This window comes from Nicotiana tomentosiformis, chromosome 8 (genome assembly GCF_000390325.3).
Source record: "Nicotiana tomentosiformis chromosome 8, ASM39032v3, whole genome shotgun sequence".
Taxonomy (NCBI): domain Eukaryota; kingdom Viridiplantae; phylum Streptophyta; class Magnoliopsida; order Solanales; family Solanaceae; genus Nicotiana; species Nicotiana tomentosiformis.
In genome coordinates this window covers 90,084,333-90,105,172 of record NC_090819.1, presented here as the reverse complement: position 1 = coordinate 90,105,172, position 20,840 = coordinate 90,084,333, and the positions used below count along the sequence as shown (strand labels likewise).

The 20,840-nt window shown below is 39.5% G+C and overlaps 1 long non-coding RNA gene across 1 annotated transcript; it reads right to left on the bottom strand.

Moving 5' to 3' along the window:
* Positions 1–1,004: 1,004 nt before the first annotated feature.
* Positions 1,005–5,675, bottom strand: LOC104097312 (uncharacterized). Its single transcript, XR_011410459.1, has 2 exons — positions 4,197–5,675; positions 1,005–1,251 (listed from the first exon to the last, which is right to left on the bottom strand). It is a non-coding gene; the product is annotated as an uncharacterized lncRNA (long non-coding RNA).
* Between the last annotated feature and the right edge of the window lie 15,165 nt (positions 5,676–20,840).

The following is a 20,840-nucleotide window of genomic DNA, read 5'->3' as shown; positions in this document are numbered from 1 at the left end:
AGCCTAAAACATAGCACAGGAAAGTAGTATGTGTCATATTGTGATTCTCAAGTTACTAGTATATCAGACTGTTCATTATTACCCCGGTCTTGTTCTAGTTAGACATTAAAATCACTGAAAATAGCAGCTGTTTTAACGTGTCTAAAGGATTCAAATTTGCATTATTTAATAATAATGGATTTACTTTATGTTAAACTCATTATGTCTCATTTTTCTATGCAGTTCACAATGAGCGATTAATATGTTTTCTCCTTCAACTAGTCCACAAAAGAAGCTTTACATGTGTCTTTTCCCTTTAGAGTATGTGATACTGCATTCTACCTCATTAGGACTTGTTCATTTTTGCAAGTATCTTCTAATTGTTCACTAGCTGAATTTCACACGGTTCTCATGTTCATTTTGCAGGAAGCGGTGCACGTTCACTTCTTCTTGTGACGAATGTAGTTCGACTACCGGATTCACATAATTGATGGTCTATGAATAAGGCATATGATAGGCTATCCTGGCACTTCCTCTGTAGTCTTGAGAAGGATGGGTTTTGCAGAACGTACAGTGGATCCACATTATTTGGAACTTATTGTCAAATATGTGGTATACTACAATCATCAAATGGTAGAAGACATGGGTTTTTGTAAGTCACAAAGAGGTGTGAAGCAGGGAGATCCAATATTACCTTCCTTATTCATCATAGCTGCTGAAGTATTATCAAGGATGCTTAATAGTCTATAGGAAAATCCAAGAGTCATTGGCTTCAGTATGCAGCCAACTGTACAAAGGATTAACCGCTTATCATATGCTGATGATATCATCATGTTTTGCTCAGGTAAGTCATTCACTGCATCTGATAACCTCTCTTCCACTTATCTATCATATATTTCTATTTTGAGTGTATGTTCGAGCATATTCAATCTCTATCAATTGATCTACTTTTACTTCATGTTTGAGCATATTTAATCTCTGGTTACCTATCTGCAAAGGTCCTGGATCCTGAAAAACTGACCATCTTGCTGAATGGGAGCCAAAAATAATTCACATTCTTCAAATCTATGTTCACTGTTCAAGAAATGCATCCCAAACTTTAAAGTACAAGCTTTTAGATCCAGTTTACATAAAATATCAAAACTTGGAATTTGAAACTACGCAAGCATTTGTTTGTGTTGAGCCATAGCCCATAGTGTATCCACCTGACAACTCTTCAGATGATAGGCACGGTAAAACACTTTGATATGGTGATCCTGCCTTTCTGTAAATCTGCAGTTTATAGATAACTATATGAGCTTTCCACACTATAATGATTGATATTGTTATTTGTAGGTTCTTTTTAATCCTGTTTATGAGAATGCAAACGTAGTGCATAAGAAATGATAGTTCTTGACTTGTGTATAGAGCTTGAGAAATTTTTAGTAGCAGAATCATAATCAGTAAAACATTTGGTGTTGTTAAGATAACCAAGTTCAAGGGGTGACAGGGAGAGCACTGTAGTTGAACAAAAACTAGTTGCAAAAGGTGCGTCTTAGGCTGGTCTTGATGAACACCTAAAAACACTTGTTATCAGCATAAAGTAGTGTCAGAGTACCTTACTGAAGCTGAAATTTGGAGTTCTTATAGCTACTTCTGTACTAGAAACTTTAGGCATTAAGATCTAGCCTCACTAACTTAATTAATAGACAAAATATCCACGTTTGATGACTCTGAAGGTCCTCTCATCACTCTTCTTGCGATTATTTTCTAGTATACAGAAGCATCATTGGCTCTTTTTCAAATTCAACATTTTTTTTTCTTTTCCACAGTTATAACTTATAAGATGCTATTGAAACTTGACATTGGGACATTGGACAAACATTTCCAAAGGTATGTTCTTCCAGAACTACTGGAAAGCGTATCGTGAAAATGCTGTGAAGTTTTAGTACTCTCAATTCTCAAACACCAACTCAAATACAGGTATCATCTAAGTTGCTCCGACATGGCAGTTTAGGTGCCGCACCCGTGTCGACACGACACTAGTATGGGTGTGGGTATGGGATCCGTACCGGATCTGGTCAAACAATTTTGGGTACTTTGAACACGACGGACAGAATAATTCGAGACGAGATACAATTTGATTACCGAAATCAGAACTAAAACTAGGGTACATTTGAAGAAAATAGCATATCTTTTTTTTTTTGATGACCGAGAAATCCGTCTGGGGCCGATCCTTTGGACCAACCGCAGCCTTCGAAACTCGGTGGATAATGGGCCCGCCCCTCTACCCTTCTCCACTTAAATACCAGGTTTTGCTTTGCATGGTGTGGGGGCTTGAACGTGTGACCTAAGACACAAATCCACCCCCCTTTGCCACATGAGCTAGGCCCTGGGGGCAAGAAAATAGCATATCTTATCAAGGAAATCAATCTTTTACTCATCTACAACTTGAGAATAAAAAGGTAATCCACACTTTACAAGCTATACGTAAGTATTCCACAAAATTTCTCATAAATTAGAGAGATTTTTATTTTTTTATTTTTATTTTTAGCCGAATCCCCGCACCCGTATCCGTACTAGGATCCGTATCCCCGAATCTTAAAATTTATATCTTGAAAAATCCGACCTCTAGATCCGCACCCGTGTCGGACACACGCACCCGTAGCTGAGCAACTTAGGGTATCATAGCCCATAGGTCAAAGTCTCGGTGAACTTCCTGTCATAAATTAAGAAAAGGTATAGGTGAAACAATTGGCCAAGAAAGCAAATACACGTGCCTTGCTTAACAGTTAGAATGAAACTTCTTTTTCTTTTTTGCTTTTGCTACTCTGCTTCTAACTTGTTCCCTATTCTCTATCTGCTGTGAACTTTTTGTCATTTGTGACTGGACGCCGACAAGCAACTTGAAGTCTTATCCATACATCATTGTTTAATTTTTTTATTTATGAAAAATATTATATTACAAATTAAATGAATAATGCACTGGTGGAGGTCAAAATTTATCAAAATTTCCTCAAACTGGCTAAAACTTTAAAAAAAGAGGTATATACAGCAGAAGAAATCTCTAAATTAGGACCAGAAATTTTCTATATGTTCTATTGGCATATAAATCTCCGATGGGGACAAATTACCCTAGAAAGTATATGACCTAAAGGAAACGTGCTAACATGACTAAAACATATTTCCAACTAAGTAGTATCACCTATATAATATTTTTTCTTCTATCGTGCTCTATTTTACGCTAAGTTGGATTCCATGAGAACATCTTTCGAGACAACTTCCTTTCATGAGATTTTAGGTTTATCTCGTCCCTTTTTAACACCTCCACTCACCGTGGTTTCACACCTACGGGCCATTGCATTTGGAGGTCGATGCAAGACTTGACCAAACTATCGCACGCAAGGGTGTGGTCTAGTGGTCAATGAAGTGGGTTAAGAACCATAAAGTATCAGGTTCAAATCCCAGCGGAGGCAAAAATGTTAGGTGATTTCTTCTCATCTCTTCAAGTCTTAGTGGACAGAGTTACCTAGTACCTGTTGCTGGTGTGAGATACCAGGTATCCCATGGCATTAGTCGAGGTGCGTGGAAGCTAGCCCGGACACTATGATTTTGTTGTTTAAAAAAAGACTTGACCAAACCATCTCAACCGGTGAAAAAAACCATCTCAACCAACCTCTCATTTTGCCATCTATGCGTACTACTTGCACCTTATGGTGGATGTGGTCATTTTTAATTTTATTTAATCTTATTGACCACACATCCATCTAAGCAATCACATCTTTGTAACGCTCATCTTGTGGATGTGTTACACGGGGTTTAATAGCCCAACATTCACTTCCATATGACATATGGTTTTCTAAGTGTTCTATGGTATTTAACTTTCACTTTTGATAGGCATGATTCTATCACATAACACCTTGGTAGCACTTCTCTGTTTCAACCATTTATTTTTGATTTTAAATAGTAAGTGTCGTCTAAAGTGAGGGAGTACATATTTCTCAACCTGATTATTATACTCTTTGTTATATTTTGTTAGCATGTACAGAGCTTCCATTAATTGCATGCTCTTATTATCTTTTATCATCGGTTAAGTTTAACTTCAGGAAGAGTTTAATGTAATAATAAACCATATATAAACACACACACAGAGAAAAGCTCTAGATCTATGGTAGTTAGACTAGTCCTTGTGGTTCTAATTGTTTATTTTCTAGTAACTCAGGAAACAGGAGCTTTACCGGTTCACTTGTATGTCCAACTATGCACTGCGATCACAAACAGAAGAGCGACATTCGTACAATACCAGAACTGTGTAGGCTAGCAAGAAGGAAACAGTTATTCCAGCGTTGGCATACCGTTGAAAGACAGTAATGCTATCCACATTTTGCTGCTGCTGGGTTGAGTATGTTCTAGGCAAATCCACAACCGTACTGGATGAACTTTCCGCATCTGTATCAGTATATGGGTAAGCAACATGACTTTTAACATGGGGCAAATGCACATAGCTCTCCTTCTGGTCTAGGGAGTCTGCGTCTGAACTCGTGGAGTATGGTTCAACATTGACAACTTGGTTGCAGCTCCTTTGATGGTCCATGAATTCTGCTTCTTTTTGTGCTGTTCGCTCAAGGTGAACCATTTGTTGAATGCTCAGCCCCTGGTCAATCCAGTTCGTGTCTAGAGCATTCTTTATGTGGATGCATTTAATTGTGGTGGATATGAAGTTGGCACCAAATGCAACTGCGACCAAAATGGAAAGGGAGAAAGGTTTCCACCAGTTTTTACATTGGACTGGCGAGGGTTTCGAGTTTGACAGGAAAATGATAAGCAGGTAAATAACATAAAACATGGCCAAGTGAGTTGCTTTTGTATCATAGTACTGGATTTGCTTCACTAGCCTATGATTGATGATGGCCAACTCTTTGCAGGTGTTTTTGTGGCTTTCTAGGGCGTGGGAGAGTCTACTCCATATGGCATTTATCTGATTACCTTTTGACATGGTTGAAAGCTATCAAATAAGCTTGTTTCTTTTTGAGGAAATTTGAGTAAGTATGGTTTGTGTAGAAAGTTAATTTACCCTCATAGCTACAATCAGTTTCTTTGTAAGCTACTATCAGATAGATTCAGTAAGCTGCGATCCTTACAGCTGCTCGGAAGGTGGAAAATCCGATTGACTGAAGGAAATGAATTTAAGGATTTGCACATTTGAGACCCTGTTTTAACTGATTATATAGAGATGTCACCGCGTATGAATTAAGCTGCAACTAATACAAACAAATACCATTTCTTGTCATATTCAGTTTTTCAGATTGTGATAGCGTATTATATTAGAAAGAGAAAAAATGGATCTATATAAAAAGATGTGCTGATTGTAGCATTGTGTTATTTTTCCTTGTTATATCCTGGCTGAGGAATTCAGCTAGCAGCAGTCGCACGCCACTGGAATAGTTAATATTTAAGTTGACTTGATGCCGTTAAGGTAAAGTAGTGCTCAATGTTATAGTTACTTTGCATTGGTGACCTTTCAGTTTTTGAATAAAGGTCTGTAAATGACTTCACACATTTGGTTGTAGTTTGGAGTATATTGTAGCATTTAGATAAATGGGGGCAAAGAAGACATACAAATGCGGAATCTTAGTAACTTAGTTGGTTGGTAACCTGAACTTTCTCTTCGTTGGTGAGGGTTTGATCCCCAACTTACAATCACCTCCCCCATTTCTCCTTCCCCTACCCCTATATGTAATATTAAGTGTATCTTTTCTACATATGATGTTGATTTACTTTGCCCTTAATAAGAGAGATTTGTGTTAATAATATCCTTTTACACAGACTAGTGCGGGGAATTCCAAACAACTCAAGCTGGATAAAATCCATACTTTAAAATGGGATTCCAATAGCTTAGTATATATTGTTTGTTAGTTGTTACTTTGGAGGCAGTTATTTTATTTGTGCCGCTTGGAATGTAGATATGGTTACAATTGGACCGTTCATAATAGTCGGGGCGGACCTATGCTATATAAATAGGGGTCATCGGCACCTGTAAAGTTTGGCAAAAACTCCATATATACATATGCATATTTTTAGAAAATAGTAATATATTAGTAGTGGGCACCACAAAGCAGATTTTGGTTGGATCCAAAGGACCAAAAGTGCACCCACGAGCTTCAAATCCTGAATCCGTCTCTGATAATAGTCAACCATTTTCCCTTTAAGTCAACTTACAATGGATACTTGATTAATCTATATATAAGTTTCCTTTCTTTAAACAAACTCTATGTGTACTTAAGATATGAGGAATTTGATTACGCAAATCTCCATTTCTTGCTCCTAGACGCAATTTTTTTTTTGTTGAGGAATTTCATTACGTAATCCCCCGTTTCTTGCTGTTAGACGCAATTTAATTGTTCAAAAGTATGTTAATAATTTAACTACATAATACATAGTATTAATTGGGAGTTGACGCTACTATTCATCACTGAAGATTTTTAATTTGATTAAATATTATTACTCTAAATTTGTGATAAATAATCCAAGACCATATTCAAAATCTTAAGGCAGAAATTTAATTGTTTCCCTATCGAACCCCAGCGTTCCACATGCCGCCCACCAACCCCCCCCCCCCCCCCTTTTCTTTTTCCAAAGAAAGGAAACGAAAACATTATATAAAGAGATTTTCAACCCGACAGATTTTAACCCAAATGATCATTTGGATTTTGGATGAGGCAACTTTCCTTCTTATTACATTACTAGTTTCTAGTAAAGTCCGTTGCATGTTTGTTCCCTGTCATTATTATAAAATATCGATAAATTTTAAAAAATATTAAGTTATAAAATGGAAAATACAGCAACTAATAAAAAAATATCAATTTTATATTTAAATTTTATTCATTAAACACAATTCATAGCATTGGAGTGGTATATTTTTCATTTAGCAAAAGGTGTTTGAAGCTACGTAAGATAATATAACCTCTAATGGTATGAATATATTGATGAATTCATGCTCTAAATTTAATAAATGCATGTAAATAGTCTTAACAAAATTAGGAAAAATATGAAGAAATATATATTTCAACAAAACCTGCAAACAAAGCATAATGACTATGCATTTATCTTCGCCCCAAACGTTCAGAAATAGGATTGTTCGTTCAGATTTATAAATACTTCCTCATAAGTAGAAATAAAAATAAAATTATAATAAAATCTAACTTGCACTCACTAGTTAAATATTTCGCTTTACTCGGGCCAGTACTCACAATTACACAACAAAATTTGAATCTCGTAGTCTCAGAAGATAATAATAAAAGAAAACATAGAATGAGACTAAAGTTATAATACCACTGATAAGTGAGGATTTTGACTACTTATTAGTGCCTTTTAGCTTTCGTTTTAGTCCAAAAGCGTATAATTGTATTCCCGAAAACTGATGAAATGTGCTTAATTGCAGGAATATTGAAAGATGAGCTCCCAAGGTGAAATCCATCTCAAGAAGGAGTAATCTGAACTCAAGGACAAAAACAGGCACAATAGCTCAGAAGTGCGGACCGCAGAGTATCATCTGCGGCCGCAGGTTGTGAAGAAATTCCCATAAGAGAAATGTGCAAAGTGCGGTCCGCACATGATATGTGCGGCCGTAGAAACTTGGTCAGAGCAAAAGTTCAGAGAACATGCATCTCAAGTCCAACAAAAGTGCTGACCGCACAATTATTGTGTGGCCGCAGATATTATTATGCAAACCGCAGAAAGAGAGTAGTGCGGCCGCAGTTCAGAATTATGCGGCCGCAGATTTCCAGTCCTGTCAAGCTGAAGCAAAGTGCGGACCGCACATGGAGTTGTGCGGCCGTAGAACCTTCGAAAAGGGCATTTTTGTCCGAAAATTCTAGCCTTGTATAAATAGAAGAGTTTCACTTTTTTAGGTCAAGTTTTGACATCAGCCGCTACAGTAAACGGTTTCTTTTACTCTTTTTAGTAGTTTTTACTATTTTGAGCTTGTTGAACATTGATTTCATCATTTAAATTATCAATATGGGTTTAATTATCATTTCTTCTTCTATTTCTTCGATTTCAAGCATGAGTAGCTAGATGTTTACTAGGGTTGTGACCCAACCCTAGTGTGTAAACTTTATGTGTGTTTGATTTAGTGCTTGTTTATGGTTGGATATTTATTATTTAGCCTTTTTCGTGCTTTAATTTGTAGAATCGATGATCGCAAATATTAATTCATGCCTATTTGACTTAGTCTCTACTTGAGAAAGAGAGACTTAATCTAGAAAAACTTAGCTAACAAGGAATTGGGTCAATCGAGAGATTGATAGTCCCAATTAAATGGTTCAACCTAGAGATAGTAATAACCCGACTTGAGCTTTTATCAACAGTTTTGTGCAATACCCATTTGGATTTGAGAAAGCCAAATTGAGCAAAGTCACTCTTTGACCGAGAGGTATTGAATGGGTTATTGAGTGTTGATAGCTATAATACACCCCGACCAACAAAACAAGCATTAAGGTTTATATCCCATTAGGTAATGGTCACAACCCTAGGCTTTCTACAAAATTTGAAAAACAAACAAAAACAATTTCGTAGTTACACTTCTTAGCTTGCGATCTTAGTTTAAATTAGACTTAGAATCAACCCAAATTTGTGGAAGTGTAAATTGAGATAATTCAAGATCATACACTGCAATATATACTCCTAAGTCCCACGTATAGCTCCCTGTAAAATTCGACCCTGACTCCTTGTTGGGTATTACTATTGCATCGACCGTTTTATAACCTCAATTTGAGGTGCGACTTGGACGAGATCAATTTTTGGTGCCGTTGCCGGGGAGCTAAAAATGGATTTAGCTATATATTTGGTTTTGTGTGTGAATTATCTTCTTTTTCTTCCGTGTTACTGATTTTTGTGAATCAATTGTAGGTGCAACAATGGCTCTCAACAATGATCAATTCAGAAACATGCCTTTGGGGGATATGGACGTTGAAGATGACCAAGTTGAAGAGGTTTCTCTTGAACACTCAGGCAAATAGAAGAGGCCGACCATCTCAAGACAACGTCCCAGTTCCACCCCCACCTTCACCAAGAGCGGCTCCACACCGGGTGTTTCCGAATGAAGGGTATGCAAGTGCCATAGTCCCGCTCCACATTAGGGCAGGCAACTTTCAAATTACAAATGTGATGCTTACATTTCTAGAGAAACGAGGATTCTTCACCGGGGCTCCGAGCCAAAATACATACAAACATTTGAAAGAGTTTGTGGACACTTGTTGAGGGAGTAAACAGACAAACGTCTCCGAGGATGCTTTAAGGTTGAGGCTATTTCCCTTCTCTCTACGGGGAAAAGCCTTGGATTGGTTGGAGAGATTGCCAAACCATACCATCCATATGTGGGATGAGTTGGCGGAGAAATATATTGCCAAGTTCTTTTCTCTTGGGCATATGGCTACTCTTAGAGACGAGATTCTAGCATTCAAACAAGAGCCCAATGAGTTGTTACATGAGATATGGGAGAGGTACCGAACATTGGTCAAAGAGTGCCCCAATAATGACATGACAGAGGCTATGATTCAACAAACTTTCTATCGGGGGATCATTACAACCAATCAATGCATGGTAAATTAACTTGCCGGTGGAAATTTTATGACAACGCTATATGCGGAAGCTTGTGAGATTCTAGATGAAATGGCGGACACTTCATCGGCATATCAAAGTAGGAAAATGTTCCTCAATGTGATCCGAACGTGATTCACCTCCATAAAGAATTGTATGATCATGGGCAAGCCATTGCCGAGTTGACCACCACAATGAATCAATTAGTCAAGGCTCAACTTCAACAAGTGCAAGGTCCTAAGCAAGTCTATGATGACCCGGCTAGTCGTTTTGAGAATTTAAGTCCCGTCCGATGGCATAAGGCCCTGAGCAGCTTCGTATTATGTGTATTGACTTGCGTGCATGGTTGAATTCAATTATCGGGTGATTCAGAGTGATTTGGGATACTTAGTCCTTAAAACGAAAGCTTAAGTCTTAGAATTTTGACCGTAGTCGGAACTGTACGGGGACAACTCCGAAATAGAGTTTCGTCAGTTCCGTTAGCTCCTTTGGGTGATTTTGGATTTAGTGATGTGTTCGGATTGTATTTTGGAGGTCGGTAGCTCATTTAGGCTTGAAATGGTGAAAGTCAAAATTTTTGGAGATTTTGACCGGAAGTAGACTTTTTGATATCGGGGTCGGAATGTGATTCCGAGAGTTGGAACAACTCCGTTATGTTATTTTGGACTTGCCTACAAAATTTGACATCATTCCGGGTTGGTTAGATTGGTTTCGGCATGAGTTTTTGAAGTTGGAAGTTTTGGAAGTTCATAAGTTCGATTCGTGGTGCGATTTGTATTTTCGGCTTTGTTTGATGTGATTTGAGACCTCGAGCGAGTCCGTGTTAGGTTATGAAACTTGTTAGTATGTTTGGATGGGGGCCTCGGGTGTGCTTCGGATGGGCTACGGGCCATTTTCTTCTATTTTTGGACTGCTGATATCTGTCATCTGGTTTTCTCCTTCGCATTCGCGTCTACTCCTCCGCGTTCGCGAAGAGTAATTTTGGAGGAGGGAATATTTGTTCTTCGCATTCGCATTCCTCATTCCGCGATCGCGGAAGCAAATCTTTTCCTTTATCGCGTTCGCGTTCATCCCCATAGTTATGCCATTCCACTATTTGCGTTCGCGTACTACTTCATGCATTCACGAAGAGCAGTCATTGGGCCATCATACTTTTCCTCTACGCGTTCGCGAATGTGTTGTCGCGTTTGCGAAGCACAACTGGGCAGCTTTTGTTTTTCTTCTTCGCGAACGTGATTGTTCTTCCGCGTTCGCGATGCTTAAAGACCTGGGCAGAATATAAGATTTCTAAATCGAGGGTTAGGCCACTTTTATCATATCTTGACTTATAGAGCTCGGTTTTGAGCGATTCCTAGTGAGGTTTTCAAGCAAATCGATTGGGTAAGTGCTCTTCACCTAGAATTCATTACATTCCATGATTTTATCTTTATTTTTATCATTTAATTTGTGCTTTGAGTTGGGAAAAAAAGAGGTTTTTGAAGAAAATTTTCAAAATGAAAAATCTTGATTTGAGGGACGAATTGGTATAGGAATTTGATAATTTTAGTATGGTTGAACTCATATCGGAATGTGTGTTCGAGTTTTATGAAATTTGTCAGGTTCCGAGGTGCGGATCCGGGGGTCGACTTTTGGGTCAATTTTTAGATTTTGATAAAGATTGAGGCTTTATGATCCAGAATAGTTTCTTATGAGTTTTATTTATGCTTTGAAGTTATTTTGGTTAGATTTGAGCCGCCCGGAGGTCATTTCACCCGAGAAGTTATTTTGGTTAGATTGGCTTAACTGAAATCATTATCTCTTCTATTGTCGTGTTGTCTTTTCCCTAACTGCTTATCCTTATCTGAAATTATAATTATCTCTTCTGTAATTGTTCATCCTTAATTGAGGCAATTGATTATCCTTATACTGCTTATCTTTAATTGAAGTTGTTGCATCTCTCTCTTAATTGTCCAACCTTAAAAGAAGTTAGATATCCTATATTTTAGTTGACTTGTCCTTAATTGGAATTATTCGTCTTGTGTTAGCTCCCTCATTGTCGAACTGTACATTGTGGACCGTTGTTACATAATATTTCCTTTCTTGCTGAGCTGTTCTTATTATGACTAGCGTTCTCTATTGTGGGTACTCCTTGTGAGATTAGTTCTTCCGTTTCTTTGAGTTCTGGAATTTCTGAGTCGACGTATTTATCGTATCCTTGTATTATTATCATTTTCGTTATTGTACTTATTGCGGTGATGTACGAGGTTTCTGCCGTGCGGTTGTTGTTATTGTGATGCACGAGGTTTCTGTCGTGCGATTGTTGTTATTGTGAAGCACGAGGTTTCTGTCGTGCGGTTGTTGTTATGAGGTTGCACGAGGTTTTTGCCGTTCTATTATTACTATTGATATTTGCATATGCGGCGTGACAAGGCGGGATATATATATATATATATATATATATATATATATATATATATGTGGGGGGGGAGGGGTTGTGCATGTGGCGAGACAAGGTGGAAATATTATTATGCACGTGTGGTGAGACAAGGCGGGCACTTACCTTATTGTTGCACACATGGAGAGACAAGGTGGGATGTGTCCGAGATTGATTTGTGATGATTTGTGATGGCCTGGGAAATTCTTGTTGTTGATATTTGTGTAGTGATGCACTTACTTGTGAGAGCTTTATCTTGTGAAAGTTGTGAGAAAATATTCTATGTGTTGTCCGTTCTTTTTCTTTATGCTTATTTGCTGGTATGTACTATGTTAGGACACTTGCACAAGCATACACGTAGTTAAGCACTCTTATCGGATAATGGGTGTTCTTGATATTGTTGAGCATAAATTCTCACCCTTGTTTACTTGCCTTCTATGTGAGAATGGCTCTATTGGCACGTGAGTCGTTAGTGCGGTTATGAGGGCACATGATGCCAAGTGTTTGGGTTCAGGCATTGAGACCCATGAGTTATGATTGTCCGAGGTTTAGTACCTCGTGGAGTTTGATGACTAAAACCTGATATAAAAGCGGTTGTAGTTGCTGAGTTATTACTTGTCCTTGCTGTATTTGTGATTCCGGATTTAGGATTTGTTCCATTCATTTTTCTGTGTCATTTTTATGCTATTCTATTGATACTTGTTGTTTCCTTTCTTATTGCCATTACAGTATTGTGAGCCATATTGCATAGTCTTTATGTAGATATCATATTCCTGTTGTTCATATACTTATATTTGTTCCGTTTATTAGACCAGTGGGTGTCTTAACTGTTCCTCATCACTACTCTACTGAGGTTAGTCTTGATACTTACTGGGCACCGTTGTTGTGTGCTCATTCTACACTTCTGCATATTTTTGTGCAGATCCAAGGTTTTTGTTCGTTAGCAGTTGTGCGGGTCGTTGCTGTGAAGACTCAAGGTAAACCTACTGCTGCATTCGTAGGCTTCAGAGTCACCTTCAAGTTTTCGTTTTGCACTGTTTATTCTTATTTCTGGACAGTTGTATTTAGAAGTCTTCTAGCAAATACTCTGTAGATCTTATGACTTGTACTATCAGTTTTGGGAATTGTAAATTTTAAGAGATTTTCTATTTCAAATTGTTAGATGTTATTTAAATAATATTGTTGTTTCAATTAATGTTAGGATTACCTAGTCCCTAAGACTAGGTGCCATCACGATACCCAACGGAGGGGAACTTGGGTCATGACAGTTGGTATCAGAGCTCTAGGTTCATAAGTGCTACGAGTCATAAGCGAGTTTAGTAGAGTCTTGCGGATCGGTACAGAGACGTCTGTACTTATCTTCGAGAGGCTACGGAACTATTAGGACAGTTTCACTTCTTTCATTCCTATCGTGCGAGTTCATTGATCTCAAAGTTTGAACTTTTATCATTCTATTCTCTCACAGATGGTGAGGATACGAGCTGCAGTTCCTGATGATGTTACCCCCGGAGCAGATGTTGCTAGGGGTAGAGGCAGAGGTCGACGAGGAACACGTGCCGTAGCTAGGGCACCTACCAGAGAAGCAGTTGAGGAGCTACCAGTAGTTCCAGTTGGGGGGCAGGTACCAGAGGCGCCTGCTATTACCCCCGGGCTTCAGAAGACTTTAGCACAGTTCCTGAGCATGTTTGGTACATTGACTCAGGCGGGGTTGATACCGGTTGCACCAGCTATTTCACAGACCGGGGGAGGAGCTCAGACTCCCGCCGCCCACACTCCAGAGTAGCGAGTCCACGGTGGTCAGGTTCCAGGTGTCATAGCGATACAGCATGTGGTTCCAGTTCAGCCCGTGGTCAGGGCAGCAGCATCTGAGTAAGAGCAGCTTAGACTTGTAAGGTTCAAGAAATATGACCCTCCTACTTTCAGTGGTTTGGCTTCAGAGGGTGCACAGGATTTTCTAGAGGAGTGCCATTGCATTCTCCACACTATGGGTATTGTTGAGACTAGTGGGGTTGATTTTACTACGTTCCATCTTAAGGTAGCGGCTTATCAGTGGTGGCGGGCATATGAGTTGGGTAGTCCGGCCGAGTCAACTTCACTTACATGGGTTCAGTTTTCAGAGATGTTCCTGAGAGAGTTTGTACCTCAGTCCCTTCGAGATGCATGGCGTGCAGAGTTTGAACAGCTGTACTGGGGCACTATGTCAGTGTCAGAGTATGCCGTTAGATTCAGTTATTTGTCCAGACATGCACCTGCTTTGGTCGCTACAGTTAGAGAGCGTGTCCGTAGATTCATTGAGGGGCTCAGGCATGATATTCGGTTCAGCATGGCTCGGGAGTTAGAGTCGAATGTTTTATTTCAGCAGGTAGTAAGGATCGCTCGCCGAGTAGAGGGCATGTGTGATCAGGAGAGAGGAGACAGGCGGGGCCATGAGAAATAGAACAGGTGAGGTCAGGAGATAGAAGACAGGGAGGCAAGGAGGCCTTGTAAACCGGAGAGATCTACTGGTCCTTATTTTGGAGGCAGGGTACGACATGGTAGAGGTTTTGTAGGTCAGCCAGTTCAGTTTTCACTTCAGGCTTTGCATAGTATTTCAAGTGCTCATGGGTCTCAGAGTACCCGTACCGCACAATTCCCACATCCACGTCAGCAGAGAGCTTGCTTCGAGTATAGAGATACCAGCCACAGGGTGATAGATTGTCCTTGACTCTGGACAGGTGTGTCACAACGGAGTATTCAGGCGAGTAGAGGGCGTCCAGGAGGGGAAGGCCCGACCCGTTGATGTGTATCATATAGTAGGCTTGAGGCCACTGCGCCAGATGATGTCATACAAGTATGATTTTGATTTGTTATAGAGAGGCACCATTCGTATTGTGATTCGGTTCTGCTTATCGGGGCGAGTTCCCCTCTTTATTGTCCCACCTATGGGTGAGTTCATGACCTAGTACTATGTTTATGTGTTTGCCCTTGTTGGGAGATTCTATGACTGATAGCCATGTCTATCGTTGTTTTAATTCATTATTGAAAGTTAAGAGACTAGAAGTGAATTCATATTGTCTATTATGGAAGGCTTGATGTGATTCCTGAGTAATTTGGTTACGATTTGTGATTTGATACTCTACCGGGGTGAGAGTTTAGTAAGTGTCATGACTTTATTGGTAGAATTTAGTTAGTGGAAGATTTCAATTGGTATGATGTGTATTCAGCTTGTGATTCAGAGTTGAGGGTGAGACCCTCGCGATTCCATGTGATTTGATATGTTTGAGCCTAGCTGCATGCCGCGGTGAAAGTTATATCAGGATGAGATCCTTGTGATTTTTTCATATACCTTGATTATTCCTTTTAAACTGATTTGTAGTATGGTACTGATAGAAAGTTGTGCATGTCGGGCTTGTTTGATATTTCCCTTGTGTGTTTTTCTTTACATATTCAGTCATTTTCGTTATGTGTTTCTTAAGTTTTGGCTTGCGAGGTGTGTGCCCGGTGGTGTTAGTTATGACTTGTTGATTCGGGTGTATAGTTAAGAGGTCTTCATGTTTCTTGCATCGTTGTCAGTGTTGTGGAGGTTTGAGACAGGGTTCTGACGGATATGGGGCTAATTGCTGGTACTGGTTTTGATTACGGGTAGCTATTGTGATCAGAAATGTTATTATGAGCCTATGTGTGGCATGTCATGTTGAGTGGTCGTACCGTGTGGGTATAGGCATGAGTGGTTGCAGCGGGTTGAGACTGATACCGGGTATGAATTTAGAATCGGGTCCTTTGGAGATAAACGGAAGGTGAAAATTTTGACTTTAAGGCTTATCGGTGTTGGTAGAAAGGGTGAATTACAGTTGAGATAGTTTCGTTAGGCTTATGTGGGTTGGGGTGATGTGGGGTCACCCGCGGGTGTATGCTGGATATGTGCTTTCAGTGATTTAAAGACTTCAAGGTGATTTTTGGCACGCTCGAGGACAAACATTTGTTTAAGAGGAGAAGGATGTGATGACTCGGCCGGTCGTTTTGAGAATTTATGTCCCGCCCGACGGCATAAGGCCCTGAGCAGCTTCTTATTATGTGTATTGACTTGCGTGCGTGGTTAAATTCAATTATTGGGTGATTCAGAGTGATTTGGGACACTTAGTCCCTAAAACAAAAGCTTAAGTCTTAGGATTTTGATCGTAGTCGGAACTGTATGGGGACGACTCCAAAATGGAGTTTTGTCGGTCCCGTTAGCTCCGTTGGGTGATTTTGGACTTAAGGGCGTGCCCGGATTGTGTTTTGGAGGTCGGTAGCTCATTTAGGCTTGAAATGGCGAAAGTCAAAATTTTTGGAGATTTTGACTGGAAGTGGACTCTTTGATATCGGGGTCGGAATGCGATTCCGAGAGTTGGAACAGTTCCGTTATGTTATTTGGGACTTGCCTGCAAAATTTAACGTCATTCCGGGTTGGTTAGATTGGTTTCGGCACTAGTTTTTGAAGTTGGAAGTTTTGGAAGTTCATAAGTTCGATTCGTGGTGCGATTTGTATTTTCGGCGTTGTTTGATGTGATTTGAGACCTCGAGCGAGTCCGTGTTAGGTTATGGAACTTGTTAGTATGTTTGTATGGGCTCCTGGGGACCTCGGGTGTGTTTCGGATGGGCTACAAGCCATTTTTTCTATTTTGGACTGCTGATATCTGTCATCTGGTTTTCTCCTTCGCGTTCGCATCTTTTCCTCCGCGTTCGCGAAGAGTAATTTTGGAGGAGGGAATATTTGTTCTTCGCGTTCGCATTCCTCATTCCGCGATCGCGGAAGCCAATCTTTTCCTTCATCGCGTTCGTGTTCATCCCACACGTTCGCGTAGCTATACCATTCCACTCTACGCGTTCGCGTACTACTTCACGCGTTCACGAAGAGTAGTTGTTGGGCCATCAGACTTTTCCACTACGCGTTCGCGAATGTGTTGTCGCGTTCGCGAAGCACAATTTGGCAGCTTTTGTTTTTCTTGTTCGCGAATGCGATTGTTCTTCCACGTTCGCGATGCTTAAAGATCTGGGCAGAATATAAGATTTTCAAATCGAGGGTCAGGCCATTTTTATCATATCTTGACTTATAGAGCTCGGTTTTGAGCGACTCCTTGTGGGTGTTTCAAGCAAATCGATTGGGTAAGTGTTCTTTGCCGAGAATTCATTACATTCCATGATTTTATTTTTATTTTTATCATTTAATTTGTGCTTTGAGTTGGGGAAAAAGTGGTTTTTGAAGAAAATTTTCAAAATGAAAAATCATGATTTGAGGGACGAATTAGTATCGGAATTTGATAATTTTAGTATGGTTGAACTCATATCGGAATGGGTATTCGGGTTTTGTAAAATTTATCGGGTTTCGAGGTGCGGGTCCGAGGGTCGACTTTTGGGTTGATTTTTAGATTTTGATAAAGATTGAGGCTTTATGATCCGGAATAGTTTCTTATGAGTTTTATTTATGCTTTGAAGTTATTTTGATTAGATTTGAGCCGCCCGGAGATTATTTCACCCGAGAAGTTCATTTTAGAGTATCGGTCTGTCTTTTTTGAGGTAAATATCTTGCCTAACTTCATGTGGGGGAACTACCCCTTAAAATTTGAGTCTTCTATGCTAATTGTAGTCTGTGTACGCGAGGTGACGAGTACGTGCCCGGACCTATTTGTGAAAAATTGGCCTTTTAGGGAATCTTAAGTCCTTATATTCATTGAATATGCAGTTTTTCTCGTTACGATTACGTTTCTTAATTTTCAGTTTCACTTCTACCTGCTTTGATTGGAATTAATTGCTTCATGATCCACTCTTGTTGTTCATTTGATTCATATATGCCTTAACTGAAATCGTTATCTCTTCTACTGTCGTGTTGTCTTTTCCCTAACTGCTTATCCTTATCTGAAATTATAATTATCTCTTCTGTAATTGTTTATCCTTAATTGAGGCAAATGATTATCCTTATACTGCTTATCCTTAATTGAAGTTGTTGCATCTCTCTCTTAATTGCCCAACCTTAAAAGAAGTTAGATATCCTATATTTTAGTTGACTTGTCCTTAATTGGAATTATTCGTCTTGTGTTAGCTCCCTCGTTGTCGAACTGTACATTGTGGACCGTTGTTACATAATATTTCCTTTCTTGCTGAGATGTTCTTATTATGACTAGCATTCTCTATTGTGGCTACTCCTTGTGAGATTAGTTCCTCCGTTTCCTTGAGTTCTGGAATTTCTGAGTTGACGTATTTATCGTATCCTTGTATTATTATCATTTTTGTTACTGTACTTATTTTGGTGATGCATGAGGTTTCTACCGTGTTGTTGTTGTTATTGTGATGCACGAGGTTTCTGCCGTGCAGTTGTTGTTATTATTATGATGCACGAGGTTTTTGCCGTGCGATTGTTGTTATGAGGTTGCACGATATTTCTGCAGTTCTATTGTTACTATTGATATTTGCACATGCGGCGTGACAAGGCGGGATATATATATATATATATATATATATATATATATATATATATATATATATATATATATATGGGGGGAGGGGGTTACGCATGTGGCGAGACAAGGTGGGAACATTATTATGCATTTGTGGTGAGACAAGGCGGGCACTTACCTTATTATTGCACATGTGGAAAGACAAGGTAAGCTGTGTCCGAGATTGATTTGTGATGGCCTGGGGCATTCTTGTTGTTGATATTTGTGTAGTGATACACCTACCTGTGAGAGCTTTATCTTGTGAAAGTTGTGAGAAAATATTCTATGTGTTGTTCGTTCTTTTTCCTTATGCTTATTTGCTGGTATGGACTATGTTAGGACACTTGCACAAGAATACACGTAGTTAATCACTCTTATCGGATAAGAGGTGTTCTTGATATTATTGAGCATAGATGCCTACCCTTGTTTACTTGCCTTCTATGTGAGAATGGCTCTATTGGCACGTGAGTCGTTAGTGCGGTTATGAGGGCACATGATGCCAAGTGTTTGGGTTCAGGCATTGAGACCCATGAGTTATGATTGTCCGAGGTTTAGTACCTCGTGGAGTTTGATGACTAAAACCTGATATAAAAGCGGTTGTAGTTGCTGAGTTATTACTTGTCCTTGCTGTATTTGTGATTCCGGATTTAGGATTTGTTCCATTCATTTTTCTGTGTCATTTTTATGCTATTCTATTGATACTTGTTGTTTCCTTTCTTATTGCCATTACAGTATTGTGAGCCATATTGCATAGTCTTTATGTAGATATCATATTCCTGTTGTTCATATACTTATATTTGTTCCGTTTATTAGACCAGTGGGTGTCTTGACTGTTCCTCGTCACTACTCCACCGAGGTTAGTCTTGATACTTATTGGGCACCGCTTTGGTGTGCTCATTCTACACTTCTGCACATTTTTGTGCAGATCCAGGGTTTTTGTTCATTAGCAGTTGTGCGGGTCGTTGCTGCGGAGACTCAAGGTAAATCTGCTGCTTCGTTCGCAGGCTTCGGAGTCACCTTCAAGTTTTCATTTTGCACTGTTTATTCTTATTTCTGGACAGTTGTATTTAGAAGTCTTCTAGAAAATACTCTGTAGAGCTTATGACCTGTACTATCGGTTTTGAGAATTGTAAATTTTAAGAGATTTTCTATTTCAAGTTATTAGATGTTATTTAAATAATGTTGTTGTTTCAATTAATGTTAGGCTTACCTAGTCCCTAAGACTAGGCGCTATCACGATACCCAACGGAGGGGAAATTGGGTCGTGATAAAGTCAATGCCATGTATGGAGTAAGCATGTTGGTGAAAAAAAGAAGAGTAAAGGGTCCGCAAGTGCAAAATCGAGTGGAGAATTATGTGCAAGAAGATAGTGGGTTTGATCAATATGAATCTTACATTGAACAAGAGGATTAAGTTCAATATGTGAACAATTTTCAAGGGCAAAGAAATAACTCTCAAGGCCTGAATCAACAACAATGGAAACCTCAAGGCAATCAAGGTAATTGGAATTCTAACAACCAAGGTAATTGGAATGAAGGTAACAATAAAGGGAATTGGCATAATAACAACAACCAAGGAAATTGGAGTGGTGGAAATAGCCAAGGTAATTGGAGTGGCAACAACCAAGGATATTGGGTAGGTAACAATCAAGGGGGATGGAACAATAACCAAGGAAATCGGGGGTCGGGTTTTCAAAGGCCCCCGATGTATCAACAACCAAGCAACCTGCCTCCTTATCCTTCCCAAGGTCCCAGTTCTTCCAACAATGAGATGGGATGAATTGAGAATATGTTCAAACAAATGATGGAGAAGAATGCCAACTCCGATGCACAACTAGCCTCACACACCACATCAATTCGCAACTTGAAAGTTCAAATGGGGCAAATCTCTCAAGCTCTAAACACTCGTCCTAAGGGAGCACTACCAAGTTACACGGTGGTGAACCTAAAGGGTAGGAATAACACGGGACATGCCATGTTCGTCACGACAAGGAGTGGAAAAGGTGAAAATGCATCCACCTCAAGTCAAAGGAAACTTGTGGATGATGAGCAACTGGTACAAGAAGATGAGACCCTAAACAATATAGTGCAAGCAAATGATGAAGTGCGGATTGATATTGATGTCAATTTGGAAGAGACTCAAGAGGAAGTGAACCCGTCTAGGGAGCATGTTATTGACATACCGAAACCGGTAGTGAAAAAGGCTAAGTCACCATTGCCTAAGCCTCCCCCTTCATATCCTCAAAGGCTTGCCAAGCAAAATGGCGAGCATCAATTTAAAAAGTTCATTGACATGATGAAGAGTCTATCGATCAATGTGCCATTGATTGAAGCTTTGGAGCAAATGCCCGGTTATGCAAAGTTTATGAATGATTTGGTGACAAAGAAGAGGTCCATAAATTTTGAAACTATCAAAGT